The 11,790-nt window shown below is 39.0% G+C and overlaps 1 protein-coding gene across 4 annotated transcripts in view; it reads left to right on the forward strand.

The window, feature by feature from the left end:
• The first annotated feature begins 2,920 nt into the window (after positions 1-2,920).
• SLC26A7 (solute carrier family 26 (anion exchanger), member 7) overlaps positions 2,921-11,790 on the forward strand; it is an 82,762-nt gene continuing 73,892 nt past the window's right edge. For 2 of the 4 annotated variants that reach the window (XM_014965163.1, XM_014965167.1), the window contains exon 1: positions 2,921-3,046. The gene's annotated coding sequence lies outside the window, so the exon portion shown is untranslated. Of the gene's footprint in view, positions 3,051-11,790 lie in introns of all 4 variants that reach the window. The other 2 variants (XM_014965164.1, XM_014965165.1) reach the window with 2 other exon arrangements.

Genomic DNA, 11,790 nt, shown 5'->3' on the forward strand with positions numbered 1-11,790 from the left:
GGTTCTGTGGTGTTGTTTTTTTTTCCTGGAACAACTTTAAACTTGAAGAAGCTCTTCAAGTTTAAGCCTCATGGAAAACATTTAGAAAGCATGAATTACCTTATCTTTAGAAATTCCATATTTATACTCTGCCTTTGGTCTTATTTCTATGGATGATTTCATGTGGAAGCAAGATTATTGTTACTCTTATGCTAAGTATCTGATTATTTATGTAATTTCTCTCTCCCCTGAAATTAGTTGTTTGTTATTTCTCTTGTGAAATGATAGTGATGTCACAAAGACAAAACTGATTTGGGAAACATATTCCTAAATCTAAGGGCATAATTAGTCAGTAATTTCAGTGGGATTCTTAAGGTGCTTGAATTTAAGATGTGTTTAGTAAGCTTCTTCCAGTGATCCAAAGTTACTTCTTTTGAAATAATGCACCTAAATCTACTATTCCTATAGCAGATACTTATCAGGCTTAAGAATAAGTAAATAAAAGTTCCATAACGAGGTGCAGAATTTTTTCTACAGGTTTTCTGTTTAGAATAAAGAATTGCTGGGATGCATACACTTCTAGAGACTTTCGGTTTTGTGATGGAGCCAATGAAGACTTTCAGCATAATCTTTTCACTTTGAACAATGGGAACAGGTTTTATTGTTAGATGCATTCTAATTCACACCGAAACCTTTGCCCCATTTTCTTTTTCAAAACCAGCTTTGTTACAATACCATTTCACAGTGTTTCCTGCATGATGTTAGACTGTTTTAAGTTGTTTTCTCTTTAAATAGCGCACTTTACGAACAAACATACGGATGCAATCGTCAAAAGGGTAGGTATTGATTATAAATGCAGATAAAATAAGTCTTTGATGGCAGACAGGGCCCTCGTTTATCAGACACTGGGGTCTAAGATGGCTCGAGGCAGCAGGAGGTAAAAGAATAGTTGGAAAACAAAGTCATGGTAGTAGTAAGCACACCAGACTTCTTTGAAGTTTGAAAAGACCCCCTCTGAATTAGTCTAAGTTTCTCTCTCTCATTCTGATAGCAAGGTTTTCTGTAGAAACTGTCCCAAGATGTGTTTTAAAGCAAGGTATTTTTTTTTTTAATTATTGTATCCTGGGGAAAGCTGAAAGCTTCCCCTCTCTCTAGCGAAATCCTATTGCAATTTCAACTTTGGCAAAATTAACTAAAAGTAATCACAGTTTGAAACAACAAATCTGTGCTATATGCCTTATGGCTAATGCTATTTAATGTCTAATTTACAAATACTGTAAATTTATGAATAAAAGATTCATTTGAAGGAATTAATTCTAAACCAGGAAAGTGCAAAACTGATCTGTGATAGAAAAAAAAAAAACCTCATTTAATAATTGCATCACACACTTGAGCACAAGGGTGAGGTTTTAATGGGGTGGAAGGGAAATGCCTGTATGGAACATGAAAGCCAGAACTTGGAAATCTTGCGCAGGAGGAGGAAAATGAATTGTAAAGCAGTGGAAGAGAAGGAAAAATCAACACTAGAGCTAAAAAGTCTGCATTTCAAAAGTAGCAATAGAAAAGGAACTATGGGGGGGAAAAGGCAAAAGAAAATGGTTTGTGTCATTTGCGAAAAAGTTACATTTAGTTACAAGAGTAACTAAACAAAAGCACCTGAATCAGCAAACTATCCAGCCATATACTCAAGTGCGTTTTCATTTAACAAAGCACTCCACAGGCAATTAGGCAATCACTGGGGCAGTAGAAATCTTTCCATAACTGCTATGAAAGCCAGTTTAATCTTTTAGAACTCTTTTTTTTCTTTAAACTCAGTAAAATGTAGCTTTTGTGTTCCCATTGTTTATGGGATTAGAGAAAATGAGGCTGAGAAAATGATAAAAATAGATTTTTAAATGTGTATGTAAAATTTTAAATGCATATACAATGAAAAACAGTCTTCCTGATTACTGATTACAACTGAAGTTCTGCAACAGCTGTCCAGTAACAGTGGTGTATTTCTTGCCCTGATAAGCACATTTCAAACAAACTTTTCAAACATCTTAAAAGCATGATTTAACTAAAGTTTGCACAATGCAGTCATGATAAGGAATCAACCATTTCTCTTTAGTTGGACCGTGGCTGCAGGTCTTCTCCTTTCTCTCTGTTCCCTCAAGGAGGATGGAACACCATACACCACCGCCACGCCAAGCACATCGTCCCATCTTTATCATCTGTTCTCCACGGTCTAGTTGGTGCCATTTTCATATTCCAAGGAAAAATGAGACATGCTGTGTTGTGCAATGTAGATCATTTCCCTGGAACCCCAGGAAAAGGGATCATGTTTCAAAGCCATAAGGCATTTATGGAGACTGTCTCATTTACCACTAATTTTAAATTGGCTAATCTGAGTAACAGACGATACTTAAGAAAGCAGGAAAATGACAGCCTTTTCTTCATCAATGAGGTCGTTAGCAATCACATAAGAAGAGAACAGGAGTATATCTTAATTAGCATGTGAAGCGGAGGTATAAAGATAGAATACGTTGCTCAAGATCACCTCGAACAGATTTATCTGCAGTAATTATATGCCAGTAACAATTGGGGCAAAAATGTCCAAATGACAGAGTCTGGCCCGTGCAAGTCTCATCATACATAGGATTAATTTCTTACACAATCAGTTGTGTAAAATGTACACAGTTTCATAAAATGTGCAAGTAGCTGCTTTTGGTTGGGTTGTCATCTCAATTACTCTGTATTTTTTATGCAAATTAAAATGGACTGTGGCTTGGGAATCAGGGAATATGTGTCTGTGCAGTGGGAACTTTGAATAAAATGGGAACTTTGAATAAAATCTATGGTCTCATCTGGATAGTATAGCAGTCTGGATAGAATGAGCAGTGTTTTCTCTCTCTTTTTTTTTTTTTTTTTTTTTTTTTTGATAAATGTTCATGGCTTCTTAAGGACCTGGCATGCAGAGTCACAGTGTTCTGAGCTACCGTACACAGATTGGGTTGTTTTTGTTCCTGGCACTTTGGAAGAAAGTACTGGACAAGTAACAACAAGGTTCCTGATTGCAGAGCGGGTGGCAAGTATTTCGGGGGATTTAGTATGATTTATTTCTAAACTGTTGGAGTTTGGAATTAATTATTATTTTATTTATATGCTGTGGGCACGTGTATGGGGTAGTTTAAAATACTTTATTTCAAACTTACATGTTCTGTGTGTGTCTAGTCCACTAAGTCCCAAGCAAGGCTGAGACTTTTTATTGAAGTAAGCAAGATAGTTCAGTACAGCCATCAGTTGTGTGACTTACTTTTCCGAGATTACTTTCCCTTCTAGTAGTAAAGTTTTTTAGAAAAAATAATGTTCTCATGCCTCTATATATCTTTCAGGCTTATTTCTGGAACAAATAAAAATTGGTGTTACAGTTCAGATTGTTACTAGCACAGATTTTTTTTGTCTTCTCTCTAGCTTCTTAACCACGAGGGTAGCATTGTGTACAACACACTGGATTTTTCTCATTACTTGCTGACTATTATTAGGTCAGTTTGGCAAAAAAAAATTTTGGGGAGGGAAAGCATTTAAGTCTTTATGGGCTCGTGTTTGAAAAGTAACCCCAGTTTTATTCAGCATGCACTGTGCATTCTTTACATGAAACTTTCTGTAAAGTATGCAGACTAGAAGGTAGTAGTCTCATAAAATAATTTTTGAGATATTTTAAATTAAAATCAGGGGAAAAAGGTCTATGTGAATTTGTTAATGCTCTTAGATTGGGTTTTTCAGGAACTGTTTCAGCTGTCCCACAGGCTTCATGGATTTCACTTGGCTCTGGCCCTGGAATTCCATCAGCTTGCAGTCTCTGAGGGCAGGAAGATACTAGCTATTTAAATACTAAATTTTAATTATTATATTTCACAGATTTTTCTTTTTGAATGGCTGTATTTTCTGTCATATGTTGTAAAATCTATTAACGCTGTGATTCATACTATGGCAACCTACAGATCTGGATTAATTTTCTGCCTTATAAATATACTTTTAGCTGAGTTTCCTTAGTGAGGTGATGAAGTATCCATTTCAGCTGGCTCAATAAGCCAATGAGTAAAGTATAGGGACACTTTAAAATCGCAGGTTTTTCTAACTGACAGTAGCACTGAATGGTGTAAATAGTTAATAGTTAGCAGCAGCCCGGTGCATAGTAAGAGAGGGTAGAAACAAGGCATTTGGAGGCTTTCACACAAAGGAAAAGGGGTGTGATAAGATTATCTTGGGATGCAGAAGGAGGGATTCTCTCTGCTGAAGGGTCTGGAGGCAGGGCGAGGTGTTGCTGATCATTCAGATAGTGGTATCTTCTCTCTATAACAGTGTCAGAGCAAAAACTTACTATTGAAGGAAGGCAATGTAAATTGGGATAATCTTTGATTTTGTATCTGCTCCTCTGCCGTAAGATGATGTAACACTTGACAGAGAACATGAAAAACTTCCTATGTTGCCTACAGTGTTTAATGTAGTGTATGATTTTGGGAAAAAACAGTAACGCAGAAGATGCTACAGGAAAATGATTCTTTCTGCCTCACTTTAGAAGCAAAAGGACAGCGATATCACATTCCAGCATTCTTTTCCTCTCACTTGACATTTGTTTTATTGATCTATTATACGGCTAGTAAAGCTATTCTTTTTCATGATGTTGATGGTAGCTAAGGTTTTCCTGTACCCAACATACCCACAGGCAGCTGTTACTGTGGCCCATGGGTGGCTTTCTATTTAGTCACACGTTGCTGCTACTCCACTCCAGGGAAGTTTGTTGCACCTACCTTAAAAATACTTGTGTCCGGAGGCTTGGAATCAACCTGTGTTGTCTTATTGATAAAAGAGATCATCAGCATTTTGATCAAGTTCGTGTGTGATCGTTTTTCTAATAAGACTGCCTTATTTTTTGAGTCCCCTTGAAAGCGAACTGAAGCAAGGCACTCGTGTCTGAGGAAGAAGTAAGGGAAGGTGGCAGAGGAGATAGAACCTGCCTGTTGTCAGAGTTGTGGAGCAGAAGGACAAGAGTCACTCTCACAAGCAGTAGCAAGGGAAATTCTGATTGAGTACATGGAGGGGGAGGAGGGAATGCAGTGAGGAGAGGTAAGCACAACAACTGTTTGTCCCCAGGGCTTGTGGAATCTCCATCCTTGGAGATTTGCAAAATGCTTCTGAGCAAGGTCCTGAGCAACTTGGTCTGGCTTTGGGGTTATCCCTTCTTTGAGGAAATCTTTGGATGAGATGACCTTCAGAGGTCCCTCCCTTCTTAAATCATTCTATGATTCCAAGGATATCTGGAGGTAAAATTCTTGAGGAATGCTTGTTTCATGGTAGTTGTTCCCAAACAATTATCTCATTAAACAAACCGTAATCAGTGAGCACCTAAATGTTATGTGATTAAGGAGAACATTGTGTTAATGCGGGTAAAAAGTAACTTTATGCATGAACTCTTTGGTGGCTTGGGAACATGGGGTTCCACTTTTTGAACACAGTTACATTTTAGACTTATCTGCTGTTTATCTAACTTGCAAGGCAGTTCCATCTGAATTCCAGGAAAAATGGAGCCCTGTCATGGGAGTTCAGGTTTGGTTTTGCCAGCTGCATTAGCACCTCAGTGGCCAGGTCTCAGCACCACCATTTACAGATGAGGTCTCAGGCTCTCTGATGGATACTCCTCCGAGGTGTATTTAAATGCTCAGTACCCACTGATTTGAAATGGTGGGGATTTGTAGCAAGCAGCAGTTTTGAACATCATGTGGTCGAGGCTAAAACCAAAACCAATAAAGAGCTTCTGCAGTGCAGCTGCTCCGCAGGCTGCTGAGCACCCACCAGCCCATAAGGTACTTGGATCTCTTGGTTTCCAAAGTTAAATTTGTCTCCTTTCATTGCATGGCTTATAGGCTAGTTTGTGCACTTAAAAGTGAGAAAATCTGATTTATGCAGTTTGACCACATTTGGAAAAGCAAAATAATATGAAGAAGCCAATGCTTGTGATTTAAACATTTTTTTTCAATATGCATTTTTGATGTTGAGACCTTAAACAGCATCTCCCTTGGAGAGATGAGTCTGTGTCAAGACTAATGGGTGCCACAAAATATTTCCGTGTTTAATGTCAGTGTAGCTGTATATATTTTTATGTATTTTGGCTGTGAAGATGCATTCTCAAATGTATAAATTCATAAATCTCAGTTTACAGCTGATTCTGTGACACTTATCCTTAGTTTAAAAAAAAAACAACAAACTTTTTTGTTACTAATTAGAAGGCAAGTTGACTTTTAAACAGTTGCTAGAAACAATCTTAAAAGAGAATGAAAAATAAGATTTTCTTTACAGATGTTTTCCCTAAGAGACAGCCACCGTTAGGTTTCCTTTGCTCATTTTAGGTGTGCTAAAATAATTTAATATAATTTTCCAATAATTTTAATGTCTTTTATATTCTTTGGAAACTGTGTGGCTAATTATTAGTAGACAGCTGTAAGTATCACAACAGGAATGGAGTGCAATACCATGGTTGCATTATCCAGGTATCTTTTTGGTCTATTCTGCACTTGTATTTCTCATTCATTAGATGAGCTGAGAGCAGAGTGTATCTGAGCACTAGGAACCCCCACTGTTCAGTACCTTGCTGATCTATCTGTCGACCTCCTGTCTTGAATCTCTGACCAGTAAATACATTTGAAATACAGCGAATAAAGATTCTGTTGATGTTACAGATCTGCAATAACCGGAGAAAAATTACCAGGCTAAGCCACTGGATGTCATTGTTGCTTCACACAGTTTTGTGCAGCACAGCAGCAGCAATGGTGCTGAAAACCCCATTTCAAGAGATGTTCCAAGTCGAGCCCAAGCCATTTGAGCCAGGGTCTGACTTGTGTGCTGCCTGGGTTTTTCACCTTTATCTTGTGATAATTCTGATTACTCCGTGGCAAAAGGAGCTATTAGTGTCAAGCCATAACGGCTCCTAAACATCCCCTATGATGAAGGGATGGAGACTTCAGCTTAATCTGTTTTGTGCGGGGCAAGAATCGTATCTTGTTCAATTCAGGTCCGCACTTAGGTATTTGATGATTGAAATCAGGATTACTTTTACAGTTGGGTATTACTGAAAAATAAATGCATTGCATCCACCTTTCAAAGACGTATTAGGAAGCTTCAGAGTTTGAGAGTTATGTTCAGTTTTGATGCACCAGAATTTCAGAGGGGCAAGTTCCTTCAGTTTCAATAGTAAATAATTTGCATCCTTAAATGTATGCAGCTTCTGTGGTGTAGTTCAGTATTTTATGTAATACATGTGTATAATAACTTACTGTTTTACAAATTCTTGAGATTTGGGAATGTTCTGTTGAAGGTATGGAGTTTTGTCACTGTTTTTGTGTTGTTCTGTTTTCTGTCACCCTCTTGTTGTAGTAGCTTGTGTGATATTCTCATGTGCTGTGTTCTGTGATGTGTGGACTGAAAAGGTTCATCTCTTTGCAGTAGTACCTGGTTCAATCTGACTATCATTCCACTTCAACTGTTTTTTGTCAAACACACATGGAATTTTTTGTATGATTTCTCTTGGAATTTTAGCCATCTTTCCTAAAAACACAATCGTTGTGTGACCAAGTCTTTTGCCTGTCTTTTTTTCTCAAGTCTGTCATCCAGCATCCTCTGAATCCTTTAGCCATTTTTATCTGCATTTGGCAGAAAGACATCAGTATCAAAACTGAGTTCATAGAAATTGTTGATCAGGATAGAGGACAAGGAATAATGGAAATTGAAAGTGAAGAAAAGTTGAGGAGAGCTTAATCGTTATATATTCAGTTGTGCAGCAGCCAGTGAGCTGGAAAGATGCACAAAGCTTTAGATTAATGATGGCATGTACTTTCCCTTGCCCAGTCAGGGTAGATGAGAGAACATAGGGAAGTGATTTGGATGAACTGGATGTTCTTGGGGAACAAATGATGTAAATCAGCTGGAATACATCAAGATGACTCCAAGCTGAGTGGTGTGGTTGATGCTATAGAAGGGAGGGATGCCATGCAGAGGGACCTGGACAGGCTTGAGAGATGGCCTGTGCAAAGCTCATGAAGTTCAACCAGGCCAAGTGCAAGGTCCTGCACCGGGTCAGGGTGACCCCAAGCACAAATACAGGCTGGGCGATGAGTGGATTGAGAGCAGCCCCACAGAGAAGGACTTTGGGGTGTTGGTGGATGAAAAGCTGGACATGAGTTGACAATGCACACTGGCAGCCCAGAAAGCCAACCGTATCCTGGGCTGCATCAAAAGAAGTGTGGCCAGCAGATCAAGGGAGGTGATTCTCCCCGCCCTACTCTGCTCTTGTGAGGCTCTACCTGGAGTACTGCATCCAGCTCCAGGGACCCCAACATGAGAAGGACATGAACCTGCTAGAGTGAGTCCAGAGGAGGGTCATGAAGATGATCAGTGAGTTGGAGCACTTCTATGAGGACAGGCTGAGAGAGTTGGGGTTGTTCAGCCAAAGAAGACAAGGCTCTGGGGAGAGCCTATAGCAGGCCTACAGGAAAGATGAGGAGGGACTCTTTATCAGGGAGTGTAGTGATAGGACGAGGGGTAACAATTTTAAACTAAAAGAGGGTAGATTTAGATGAGATATTAGGAAGAAATTCTTTACTGTGAGGGTGGTGAGACACTAGAACAGGTTGCCCAGAGAAGCTGTGGCTTTGAGCAATCTGATCTAGTGGAAGATGTCCCTGCCCATGGCAGAGGGTTGGAACTAGATGACCTTTAAAGATCTTTTCCAACCCAAACCATTCTATGATTCTGTGATTCTATGAATACAGGTTTAGTTAGTCCAAATCGGTTTAATATTGGATGTTTGCAGATCTTTAATAACCTGTTTTCTTGAGTAAGATTACAAAGAGCAAGTCACATTATTTCCATCGTGGCATCCACGTCTGTGGCTTCCTGCAAAAGCTCCTTCCATATGAAGTAAGGATTAGGACTTCTGTCTCAGAGTTTGCCAGAAATTTTTCTTTTTGAGGTCTAGGTTGGGGTAAGGTGTTAGTTTTTTGGGGTTTTTTTTTTATCCTTTGAGGCCAGAGCATCAAACCTTCTAACTCCACGTATCCAACATGTGTACAAATATCCAGTGTATGTCATTGTTAGAGGAGCTGATGAAAATGTAGTGTCCCCACAGAGATTACCTCATTTTTCAGTGAAGCTATCATAAGCCAAGTTTGAAAAGCCCACCAGATCTCATCCATGATGCAATCATTCTTTCCTTTTATGTACTATCTGTGTTCTAAATTTTGACTTATGGTAGTAACCTTTTTAGCATCGTCCATGTGCACACTATTAGAATGATACTATTGGGTATTCTCCAGGAAAGAAGACCAAATAGGCTTTACTTGTACAAGCTCATCAAAAGAGATAATTGCAAGTGATCGAACTTTACAGCTCTGTGGGTGTGAATACACTGATTTAAACACATGAAAACTGAGGTTCCTCATGCTTATAATTTGTTGTTCCAGAAAACAAAGTTTTATACACCTGTTTAAGGAAAAGAGAGGGTCTGACAGTCCTGATAGCTTGTGTACATCGTGATACAGTTTGAAGTATGACAAGCCTGCATAGGTTGGGGGGTTTATAGCCCCATGATGTGAAAAAGTTTAAACATCAAGTGTGTGATACAGTATGTGTTTCGGTCAGGATACCATTGTGTTTTAGGAAAGTGTTTTCTGATGTTTCTTTAAGATTCAAACGTTGGACTACTGCATAGTGAGGCGTAGGTTTGCTGTTATGTGTACCTGTACCTCTGTTTTCCCTTAAAATTTTTGGTTTCTTTGTCTGGGGGGGGGGGGGGGCTATAAAGGATATGTTGCTTTGTGTCATTGTTAACTAAGGGTAGTTTATTAACTCCAAAATTACAACAAGGAACATTGTTTTTCAAGTCTAGTGATGATGTTTATCAACTCCAGATTTAATGATGATGCAATTTTTTCACTCATCAAATCAATTGTTGGAGTAAAACAAGATTTCTACACAATTCCATGTCAGCACGGACATCCCAAGGACTTTGCATGGTGCAGCTCTGTCTGTGTCTAATTAGCAGGGCTTATTTTCAAGTACTGGTTGTAAGATATTTGCATTCATGCATGCACACACCCATAGAGAGAAATCATCCCTTGTTGGTGGTGGTGGACAAAAGTGTGTTGATACGGATAATCCTAGGAGTTCAGATACTAATCTGGGATTGATGACAACTGTCTCAATTTACTCTGCAAATATGAGGTGGGAAAATCTCATTTACAGACTTTTTCAAATAGCTTCAGCATTTTGGTGCTTGAAGTTTGAAGAACGGAGAGTATGTTCTTGTGTGTTTAGTGATGGTTCTTTGGTTTCATAACAGGTTTTTTTTTTTTTTGACTGTTTCAGAATATTCAGAGCTTCTAGTGAACCATGAACCAAAAAAACCTGGGATTAGTGTCTATTGCACAAGTACCTGGATTTGATACATTTACATATACATACCTATGTATAGAAATGTATTTTGAATTTTTTCCCCCCAGTAATTGCTATTAAAGCTAGAAGGTACCAAACACTTTATTGAAACTAAGCAGCCCCTGACACCTGAGTAACTCACTGTACCTCAGAGGATTCCCAGCCACTTCTGATCATTGGAAGTAGGGAAAGGTCTGTGTCGTGAAACACCTGGCAGCCATAAAAACCTTGATTATGAAGTCCTTGATCAGCCCTTTCAAGCTAAAAACAGGGACACAGACACACACCCAAAACAGCACCAAAAGAAAAGAAAAAAAGAATCGATGCTTAGATGTTTATTCCAGTGAGCATAAGTAAGGTAAACATGTCTTGTGTATTTCTTCTGTTATTTAAAAGGTAGACATGGTTAAAGGATGAGCAGAGCAGAAAATAAGCACGCCTGGAATAGTTAAAGGTGAAGGTCTGTCTGAAGCAACCTTTTCCTGCCTTTTTTCTTTTTCTCCTTTGCACTTCTAAGGGTCACATCAGTGGACACCACCCGAACTAACTCTGGTGCATTCACCCTTGTACTTTTCTCCCTGTTGCATTTGGAAGCAAAGCCTCATTTTTCCAGAGCTGTTTTGAGTGATCAATGCTTCAGTTTTATTCACCTTAATCTAAGCAATAATATGCAAATTAATTTATATAAATGAAATATTTAAAAATATCATTATTTATATTGACTCTTGCAGAACAGTGATTGGGAAGACACTTGAGCCATGTGATGGCTCTTACACTTTAACTTAAATTTCTTTGCCATCTAGAGATACAAAAATCTTGAGGAATGCCACTGTGTCCTTGTTCTATATTGCACAAGGCATTTAGATGTGTTGACACATGAGCCTCTTCCATGCTCTTATCACTTTGTGTCCAAGTGCTTCGTATCACGCACAAGCTCCGTGAAGTTATTACACCATCGAAAGTCACTTGGTGAGCTGTCTTCATGGAGACAGCCTTTGCTGGGTGGACTACTAAAAGCAGAAAGGGGTAGCTTGGGAGAAGAATGATCGTCAACAAGTGTTTTTTGGCACTTTCCACGTGGAGCTGATAGCTTGCAGTCCTTCACTGCACTTTGAGCTTGCTACAGTTTAGTCACAGAATCACAGAATCTTCTAGGTTGGAAGGGACCTTAAAGATCATCTTGTCCAACCGTCAACCTAACTGACAAAAATAGACACCCACACAACAAACAAGGAGCATCATCACTAAACCATCCCTCCCAGCACTACATCAACCCGTCTTTTGAACACCTCCAGGGATGGGGCCTCAACCACCTCCCTGGGCAGCCCATTCCAATGGCTGAGA

The sequence above is a fragment of the Calidris pugnax genome, unplaced genomic scaffold (assembly GCF_001431845.1).
Source record: "Calidris pugnax isolate Ruff unplaced genomic scaffold, ASM143184v1 scaffold41, whole genome shotgun sequence".
Taxonomy (NCBI): Eukaryota; Metazoa; Chordata; class Aves; order Charadriiformes; family Scolopacidae; genus Calidris; species Calidris pugnax.